This window comes from Styela clava, chromosome 5 (genome assembly GCF_964204865.1).
Source record: "Styela clava chromosome 5, kaStyClav1.hap1.2, whole genome shotgun sequence".
Classification (NCBI taxonomy): Eukaryota; Metazoa; Chordata; class Ascidiacea; order Stolidobranchia; family Styelidae; genus Styela; species Styela clava.
Window position 1 is genome coordinate 9524224 of NC_135254.1, and position 10178 is coordinate 9534401.

The 10178-nt window shown below is 34.8% G+C and overlaps 2 long non-coding RNA genes across 2 annotated transcripts; both read left to right on the plus strand.

The window, feature by feature from the left end:
* The first annotated feature begins 1033 nt into the window (after positions 1 to 1033).
* On the plus strand, positions 1034 to 5255 carry LOC144422868 (uncharacterized). Its single transcript, XR_013475412.1, has 2 exons — positions 1034 to 2480; positions 4599 to 5255. It is a non-coding gene; the product is annotated as an uncharacterized LOC144422868 (long non-coding RNA).
* A 394-nt stretch (positions 5256 to 5649) lies between these two features.
* LOC144422867 (uncharacterized) lies at positions 5650 to 7778 on the plus strand. Its single transcript, XR_013475411.1, has 3 exons — positions 5650 to 5991; positions 6150 to 6358; positions 6710 to 7778. It is a non-coding gene; the product is annotated as an uncharacterized LOC144422867 (long non-coding RNA).
* The last annotated feature ends 2400 nt before the right edge of the window (positions 7779 to 10178 follow it).

The following is a 10178-nucleotide window of genomic DNA, read 5'->3' on the forward strand; positions in this document are numbered from 1 at the left end:
GATTGTTCATTTTTTCTGGTCTCTCGTCAGCACATATGTATATATCATTAGACAAATGGCTAATCATTCTGCAACACCTCAATCGGCGAAAACCATTCAGATTTGCTTAGTAATCTTCATATAATTAAGTTTATATTTACGACAAAATCATCGTCACTTGTTAAATATCAGTAGCCATGCTTAGTTAGATGTACAGTTGTATAAAAACGATTTTCAAAGCAGAAATCAAGTGGCACAAGTGTGGGAACATGGCATGTGGGTCACACTGACATGAAACTACTTCCCATACCACGTTAAAATAGTACCAACGCTAGTTCGGAATCATTCACGTATTTAGCAATATTTACATCGGTGTATCATTTAAACATATTGCTGCAACAGGCCGGTGAATTTTCTGATTCTTCAATACAATATTATCGGCGCGGTAAATCATATTATACCAGTTTTTCCTCATTCCAAAGACGTAAAAGCAAGTTTCTTTGGCAGATAGTCGAGTCATTTCGCTCAGCTGACTAACCTTAACAGAGAATTTGAAAACATATATATATATTGAAACCTACATATACAATGAGGATCCAGAAATTAAACTTAATCAAAAGTAACTCATAGCATATCGTGGGGTATCTGCATAGAGTCTTGTTCGAAGCGACAAGTATTGAATAAGCATCATATGAAAAAAAATCGTCTGATTTTGTTATAATCGCTGTATGTTTGGTCAGCGTAATTTTTCCTGCTGTCCACGCCATAACGTCGGTGGAATATCTTTCTGCCAATCTTTTTTCTTCCAAATAATGTAGCATATTAAATATTGTCTACAATAAAATTTACCTAGATTATTATATGGCTGTAGTGGTAAAAGGTTAATGCGACAAACAGCATGTTCCATCATTTTTGTTTTGTTATTTTCTTACGTCACCTAGACATGTGATTCCTAATAACGAATGAAAAAGCATCTTCATTTTGCGGTCTCCTCCGCCCTCTTTGTTTCTTTATTATAATCACACTCTTTTCTTGCCACGTCAAAATTTGTCTGCGCTCAGGCGGTCTTTTCAAATTTGACGCCGTCAGGTGAGCACTGATTTCATGTTTGTGAATGTTTAGGTACAATGATTTATGTGCATACTTGTGTCGCTGATTTTTTCATAATCCAACGCTTGTATCTTCAGCCATTTTTTATAGCTATACTAATGCAGTTCAACTAAGCTTATACCTTCAATTAATGATTCAAATATCTACAAAGTGGAATTGAGGTTACAAGTTCTGAACTTGGTGAGAAGAATCTAAATAGGAAGATGTGTAGCCAATTAGTTGTTATGTAACTACAAAACTACACCAAATTGGCCCAATTCGTGAGAAACTCATGAAAACCAAAATTAATTATTCCCGTTATAGCAATTATCAATTTCTCGAAATCCAATTTCAAGATTTAATAGCATTTCGGTGCCATCCCATGTAAAAATAAAATTTATTTCCAGTAATATTCCAATAACGTAAATTCGAAATATCTTGTTAAAACCAAATTATCCACTTGAGAACAACTTTTTACATCTCATAATTGGAGTAAGTACGTGACCAGGAACACGGTGACTTGGCAATAACAAGTTAATTGCTAGTAATGAACTTCAAGAAAAAACTTTTAATAATGTTTGATTATAGTGAACCGAAAGCTAACCAGAAACCGGAATGACGCGTGATTCTTTAATCGTTAATGTAAAAATCTGTTTCTTTATTCTATTTTAATTGCTTGGTAGAAAGCTATATATTCAGCAACGTGTTTTGTTTTAATCAGACTAGATTTGATCAAATTGTGTGTACATTGTATTTCTGTATATATTGTCGGAATTGCAATAAACTCATAAGGTGTTTTCAAACGTCTCCTTACTACAGCCGAAGGCTATCGACAGATAGACAGTTCGAGTTAACGAACGCAAGACAAAACTATTGTCAGTCAATGCTGGGGTTATAATACATAAACCAGACCAATCTACAAACAATCTATGTGTAGTGGTAACTAATCACTATATTTGGAGATCCCGACCTTTGGACTGCCTTCTGACGCAGATCAATCACGGAGCAGACAACCATCCTACGGAGCCAGCCTACGGAGAGGAACTCGATAAGATAAGTTTCACGTTTTAATTTACATCCTGTAAGTCGCAACTAAGGGTGCCTATTGCTAATCATACAATTCTCTATCTTCCAACAGGCCTATCGCAAAAACTCGAGGAACCGTGCAACAAAACCAAACAAAGGATCAAACTCATCCATACAGTGAACGAAAAGGACATTTCACATCGCCCAAGGCAATATTGACTGTCTGACCTCGGAATTGAAGTATAATTCCTCAGCCGAATTTTGAACGAGGAAACTAATAGCAATCAACAAGGTTCAGGATCAATACAATCAAGGACTCGACACGGAAGGACAACTAGACCGCCACAGAGAGACGATTATGTTTACTATTAAGTGCCTCGCAATCTGTATGTATCTTTTTGTTTATTCGTCTAGTCTGCCATTTAAATCTGCTTTACCAACTCCAACAGTTACAGTAAACCTATGCCATCCCAATAGACCCAAAGCTGAATACTTTATTCAGAAGCCCAATAATTGTACTAAGGAGACACCCCAAACCATTAAGCAATGCTCTGTTACGGTACATGAATTATCTTCTAGCTATACAAATATTACTTTATATGTATGTCAGAAATCTGCTACTAAATGGTCTAGTCAATAATTTTTCTTTGGTGCACATTCGAGTAAACTGACTTCTACCATGATAGAACCACCCACCCCTTTATATTGTGAAGATTGGGTACACACGTTAAAAGCTGATAATATTGGAGATTTAGAACCCACTTCCCCAGATACTTGGTCCACTCAAAACAAGGCAAAAGTTACTTATAGTTGGCCATCCTCTAGACACGGACAAGTGATCAATGCTCATTTGTCTCGTATTCAAATTTCGTATGATCCTTTTCATGGGGTAATTTTAGGTGCTTTCCCTTCAATTTCCACCTGCAACATATTAACTGGGTCATGCACGTTAGGAAGTCAAACTTTAATTTGGAAACACCACCCTTTAATTGATTGTCCTCAATACCAAACAACTGTTACTGAACTTATTTTACATTATAATTCTTCTAATCAGATTTACCGCTTAGATTTTCCAAAACTTGGGCAATCAATCCATAACTGGGGTTCATGTGGCAAGTCAGTTAAAAGATGTTTTAAGTCTGATACTTTTTGTACCAATAATGGTTTGTTATTCGAAACGCAACAATGCATTGCACTTGATGGTTCATCCCTTTTTACTCTTAAATATCCCGCCTTTAATTACGATTATACTGTTAAGAATTTTTCAGAATCTTCTCCTCTAATTGGGTTTATTCAAGAAAGCACTGATAGGGTTTCCGAGGTAATAAACAAATTGACAGCAGATATTAATTATTTGGAATGCCAAATTGAAAGCATTCTAACCACTAATATTAAACTCCTGTCTAAACAATACCCCGGTAAGATCCTAAGTCAGTTACTAGGTGGGAACAGAGCAGCTATCACCGTGGGTGATATATTGACCGAAATTGAATGCCAACGTATTAACGTTACCGTTCTTAGGAACCTCTTTTTACAGGGTAAATATGCTACCCGACCTTTAGTGCACTTTATTAATAATAGCAATGAAACGATCATTGCACAAATATTCCCTGATTCTAACGCTTATGTGGGTATTCATTTTTTTGAAAATTATACGCCTGGTCGTATATTTACGTTTCAAATTGACGGTCGGTTCTATAACTACGTCAATTATACTTTAAATCATGCGGATATGCATGTAAAATTTCTGAGACCCACATTCAAGCCTTTTGTCGACAATTTTAATCCTATCGATTACAATGAAGCATATAACGAATTACCAAGGGGACACCAGGGTTATGATGATATTAATAATATGTTATTATCAATCAGCCACATTAACCTTATTCGAGAACGAATATTAAGTGAGCAAACCCTAACTAATGCAGATAGCACATCAGACACTGATACTGATGCTATCTCACATGAAGTGCAAGACACTTTTGTTCATGCCCTCTCCTTCATTAAGACGTCAATTTTATCAGGTATTTATATGCTCTTATTCCATTTATCTCTCATTTGGGCCACTATTTGGACCGTTTGTTTTATCAAGAAACTTTGCCCAAAACTGAGAGATGAAGGACTTCCTAGAATACAACGGCTTCGGCAATACTTGGCTGCTCGCAGGGAACAAGTGAACCCTGTTGAACCACCTCAACCTCTTGTGCAGAACAATAGACAAGATCAGGGGGGTCAAATATATCAATCCAGACCAAATCCCAATAATAGATCAAATTCGAACTTATACCCTAGTCTGGCAGACTAGTCGAATAGCAATGCTCATATTGTACATATATATTATACTTTAACATGATTTCTTTCTAACAAGTGTTTTACGAAGAATTAAATACTTCGTGCATTTACATCAATACCTATAACAATAATATACCTCATGTATAACTATCTCAGGAATAACTATATTTAATCTACCTTTATACAGCTTAAAATTTATTTTTTATTTTTAGTTGAATTTCATGAAAACAGCACGTCATTTCCGCCTTCTCAGCCCAAATTGCATCAGTAGAATTCTCCGAACTCCTGCGGGGGAGTTATGTAGCCAATTAGTTGTTATGTAACTACAAAACTACACCAAATTGGCCCAATTCGTGAGAAACTCATGAAAACCAAAATTAATTATTCCCGTTATAGCAATTATCAATTTCTCAAAATCCAATTTCAAGATTTAATAGCATTTCGGTGCCATCCCATGTAAAAATAAAATTTATTTCCAGTAATATTCCAATAACGTAAATTCGAAATATCTTGTTAAAACCAAATTATCCACTTGAGAACAACTTTTTACATCTCATAATTGGAGTAAGTACGTGACCAGGAACACGGTGACTTGGCAATAACAAGTTAATTGCTAGTAATGAACTTCAAGAAAAAACTTTTAATAATGTTTGATTATAGTGAACCGAAAGCTAACCAGAAACCGGAATGACGCGTGATTCTTTAATCGTTAATGTAAAAATCTGTTTCTTTATTCTATTTTAATTGCTTGGTAGAAAGCTATATATTCAGCAACGTGTTTTGTTTTAATCAGACTAGATTTGATCAAATTGTGTGTACATTGTATTTCTGTATATATTGTCGGAATTGCAATAAACTCATAAGGTGTTTTCAAACGTCTCCTTACTACAGCCGAAGGCTATCGACAGATAGACAGTTCGAGTTAACGAACGCAAGACAAAACTATTGTCAGTCAATGCTGGGGTTATAATACATAAACCAGACCAATCTACAAACAATCTATGTGTAGTGGTAACTAATCACTATAGATGCAATGCTTATTGGAGATCATCTTATTCCGTCAGTTAGGCCATAGGATAGAACTAAATGATTCTTGATTTGTGATTATTGAATCAAAGACGACGGCGTAAACAAACGTACGCGTTCTAGAGCACGAAAATGAGCAAGTTAGAACAAGTAAAAAACTTTGTATTAAATTTATGCCTTGGATAGATTCCGAATATGTATACGAATTGCCCTATTCTTGCTTTTAGTTTGTTAGCTTTTATTCGACCTATATAGTGCATCTTAGTCATGTTACATATTTCAGATCGTGTTTATGCAAACTGACTGAACGTAAACAGGCTGCGAATGTTGACATCGGAAACTGCTTGAGTGGAACAAAAACTACGGTTAAACATATATTCATCAAATTATGGATTACAGTTAGGCAATAATATAGCACTAGATTGAATTGAGAGTATACTTGTGTTGAATCAAAGACCCCTGGGAAGATATGCCTGTGCAATGTTGTTTGGACCATTTCATAAATAAGATATACATCATTGATGAATCAAAAACTCAACATGGATGCGTTTGTGTTGGGATGTTCCGGGTATAGTACAGGTGATATTATTTTCTTAATTTTTTTTTAATTATTTCAACGGTCACTTCTTTTGTTGTTTATATACAAACCTTTTTTGTCATGTCAAGAATTTACGTGACCCCAAGTAGCGTTCATTTTTCCATATCTTTCACATTTATTCTAATGCACTTCAACCTAGGTTTAAGCTACAATCGTTGATTCAATTGTCTACCAAGGGGGGCTGTCGAGGTGGAATGAAAACGAAAGATTCATGGACTAATAGCTAAAGATAAACTAGTAATAATACAGTTAAGCCATAACATAGTGTTAAAGCGATGATTGTTGCCAAATTCCTGAATCGAAGACTCGCGGAAGTGTAGTTAAAGGAGGCGATCAAGGATTGATAAGGTAACTGGTAATTTATTTACAGCAATGAGTGCACGCACAATCGTGGGCAATATAGTGTACAAAGTAAGCCAAACCAAGTTTTATAAACCCGTTAGTGTCATTGTATTGTATCTTATATTTCCTTCAACATAATACTAATTACATAAAGGGTTTCATACTACTGGGCTCTTGCGCTGAGAAACGTACGTTCGTTGTAAGTGTATTCAAATTTACACTTGACTATAGTCTTCCAATAAGTCCTACGTTTCAGCTGTTCCACAAATAATATTTATTCTAACGGGAATTAAATAAATGATCTCATTTCATTCGCAGTCTTCTCGTTATCTTGCATGCAATTTTATGTTTTTACAGTTATGTTTACTTATGCAGTTAGACTAATACTAGGCCTTAATCGTTGATTCGAGGTGGAATTGGACCACAAATTTTGGAAATGTTGGCATCGGGATCAGCTAGAGGAAATGCGGTTAGATGAACATTTATCCAGTAAAGAATGAAGTATTATGCTATTATTGATGACTGCACATTTGGAGTCAGGTTGAAGTCGTTTCATTCTTTGTAACTTTTGTATTTGAGATTTCGATCAAACATTCAGAATATTTTTGTTGATGAAGGCAATAAGTTAGATAAAAAAACTCACAAAAATAAATAATTCAGCCTTCGTGAGAAGTGGGCCAGACTCGGTGGTGGGATTCAATTTTTTTTTGTTAGCCGGTTCCATCACAAAAGTCATATTTTTTCAGCGGTTTCTGTTACAAAAAGTCATTGACGGAAAGTCATTGACGGTAAACGGTAATGCTCACCGGTTCGCTGATCTCAAAAAACTCCGTGAGACGGTTTTATAGAATTTTTTGTTTATGTGCATTTCCTTATTATCTTCTTGTTTTAAAAAAATTGCTTTTCTCATTAACCCCTGGATTGATTTTATTTATTTTGAAAAATTTCTGTGGGCATATGGGATTCTTGTATTTGCGATAACGTCATCAACGATAAAATTACAAACCTTATGGCGGTAGTATGCTGTGACCTATTCTACTCGTTTTGGCTTTCGTGTCTCTATGTATTTGAGCATCGCTCCATCATAAGTAATTTGCTGCTCTGTTACCTGGTTCATACTACTGTCTCCCACATTAAAAATTCGTTTCGCCGTTTTTCACCATGATATTATAAGGAGCTTTTTGTTTATATATATTTAAGAAATTTGAAATGGGTCATTGAATTTCTTCAAACCGTATCTAAGTAGGCAACTATATTTTTTGCGTTCTGAATCATTATTTATTTTTAAAACGGAAATTTCAGAATTCGTTTTTTTTTTAAATTATATTTAACGTGCATAAGCAGAATCGCACTGTGCAATTAGTCCTTTTGATGTATTTGATGGAAGCTGAAACTGCTATGAAATTAATGTAGTAATTTCGCTACGTCTGAGACATAAACAAGTATGGATTAAACGATTTAAATAAAGAAAATTGAAAGTATCTTCAAAATTTTCAACGTACAATGTTTTCTATGATGCAGTGGTTTTATTTTACTTCAGAATTTGTCAATCAGTGCTTGAAAGTAACCAATTCAAGCGAAAAACATGTGGAGCAAGCAAGGTAGGTCCACTTTTTATCATAGACTCTTTTTAAATTTATTTCCCTTAACGTTCCGAAAAATGAGGAGAATTTTGCTCAGTATTTGCTGAAATACAGCTACTAATATTCTGTATTTTTTTATTATTAATAATATTACTATAATGGATAATTATGACACACTTTAAATTGTACAAAAGTGTGAGTGCGCATGACCCATCAAATCAAAAAATAATAAAAAGTTCCGAAATAGGCGAAGGGGAGTTTTAACGATAAAGGTTGGAAAACTGCTCCAAAATTACTCTTACTCTTTGCAAGTGTCCGTGTTTCATAAATTGAATTTAATTCACACTGAAATTAATTGCTATCATTTATTCCAGGCCGAAACATCTTATCTGTACCGACATAGGCATCTATGTGTTTTTAATTGGGCTGGAATATTTCGGATTCGATATTTCGAGCCCCACATGATTCAAACCTATACCAGAGTATTTAAATATTCCCATGACCTGCCGGAGATGCGCGCGTGCTTCAGCTTGAACCATCCTCCCTTGCCCACGTACAATAACGCTAAATAAGTAAATTTTAAAGTACTATCCACATATAGAGGTTCCTTCTCTAAAACAATAAAATTATGGAAAAAAATATTTAGTGCTGATCAGTTACCAACACGTTCTTAGCCAAATGCGTTCCATGTCTCGTAACGATATTCGGTTAGTGGTCCATATTATTGTGTAGATTTGAATATATATATATATATATATATTTCAAGGGTTGTCAAACTTTATTTTCTATCTCAGTCCTATATTCCCCCAATTTTTAAACTTGCTACAAGAACTTCAAGGGGCAGAATGTATTAGATGTAGAAATGTACAATGTTTACAGATTTTACCACCAAATAAATACTTGATGACAGCGTGTATAAAACTCAAATATACGATTGGATTGTCAAGATAGTTCTTTGCCAACGCTGCTTCCTCTCGCTACTCGTTTTATTTTTCTTTGTGGGTTGAATCAAATTATTGACACAGGGTAAATTAGCAATCAAGGAATTTTAACGTCGAAAATTTCATTCAACCACCAAGAAAAACGAGTAGCGCTGGGCGAAGTACTTATTTTGACAATCGTGTATATTTGAGTTTTATACACGCTATCACCCAGGAGCTACTAACAAGGAAAAGAACATGAACAAAAAACAACATAATAGCATAACGATATGTACAGTTCGTGTCCAATAATATTGAAACCAATAACAAGTAATTACCCCGTCTCCATCGGTCGTCACATAAGGCTAAGTCTGTATTTAATGATTGTGTTGACAAAAACTCACTTGCAGCTATGCTGAAGATTCTCTCCTATCCGCTTCTGTATGCTCGTGAAACAGATAATTTAAGGGAACTTAGTTGCGGAAAACTTCGCAATTTCAAACTCTATAAGACGTAAAAGAGTCTGGCTCTCCATTTCTTACGAAGGTGAATTACTTATTTTGGGTAAGAGACTTGCGAGTTTTTTTTTTTATCTAACTTATTGCCGTCAACAAAAATAATCTCAATGTTTGATGGAAATCCTACAAGATTTGGTTTTACAAAATACGAAAGTTACAAAAGAATGAAACAAACTAGACCCGGAATTCAGATGCGTAGTCAACAATACTAATCTCATGCTTTATATATAATCACCGCATTTCCTCCAGCAGATCCCCAACTTTGTGGTCCAATTCCAACCCGAGTCAGTAATTTAATTTTAGGCCTAATATTAGTAAACATAACTGTAAAATATATTAATTGCCGTTAGAATAAATATTATGTTATACAGCCGAAACGTGGATAATTGGAAAACTATTCATAATGTAAATTTGAACGCACTCAAAACAAAGGTACGTTCGCAGCACAAGAGTCCATTAGTATAAAACCTTCATATGTAATCTGATTTAGGTTAAGGGTAATAAGACAATACAATAACACTGACGTAACCATAAAACTTCCAAGGTTGTATACCGTATTCCCCGCGCTTGTGCACTTATGGCTGTAAATAAATTAACAGTTACGGAAGACGATCAAGGAGTAAGAGTCTTCCATTCATGAGTTTGACAACAATTGTCGCATGAATACTATGTTCTGACCTAACTGTATTATTATTTAGTTTAAATTTAGCTGGTATTCGTGTAACTTTCGTTTTCGTTCCACACCAACACGTCCACTTCGTAGACATTTTCAATCAACAGTTGTAGGCTTAAACCTAATTGCATT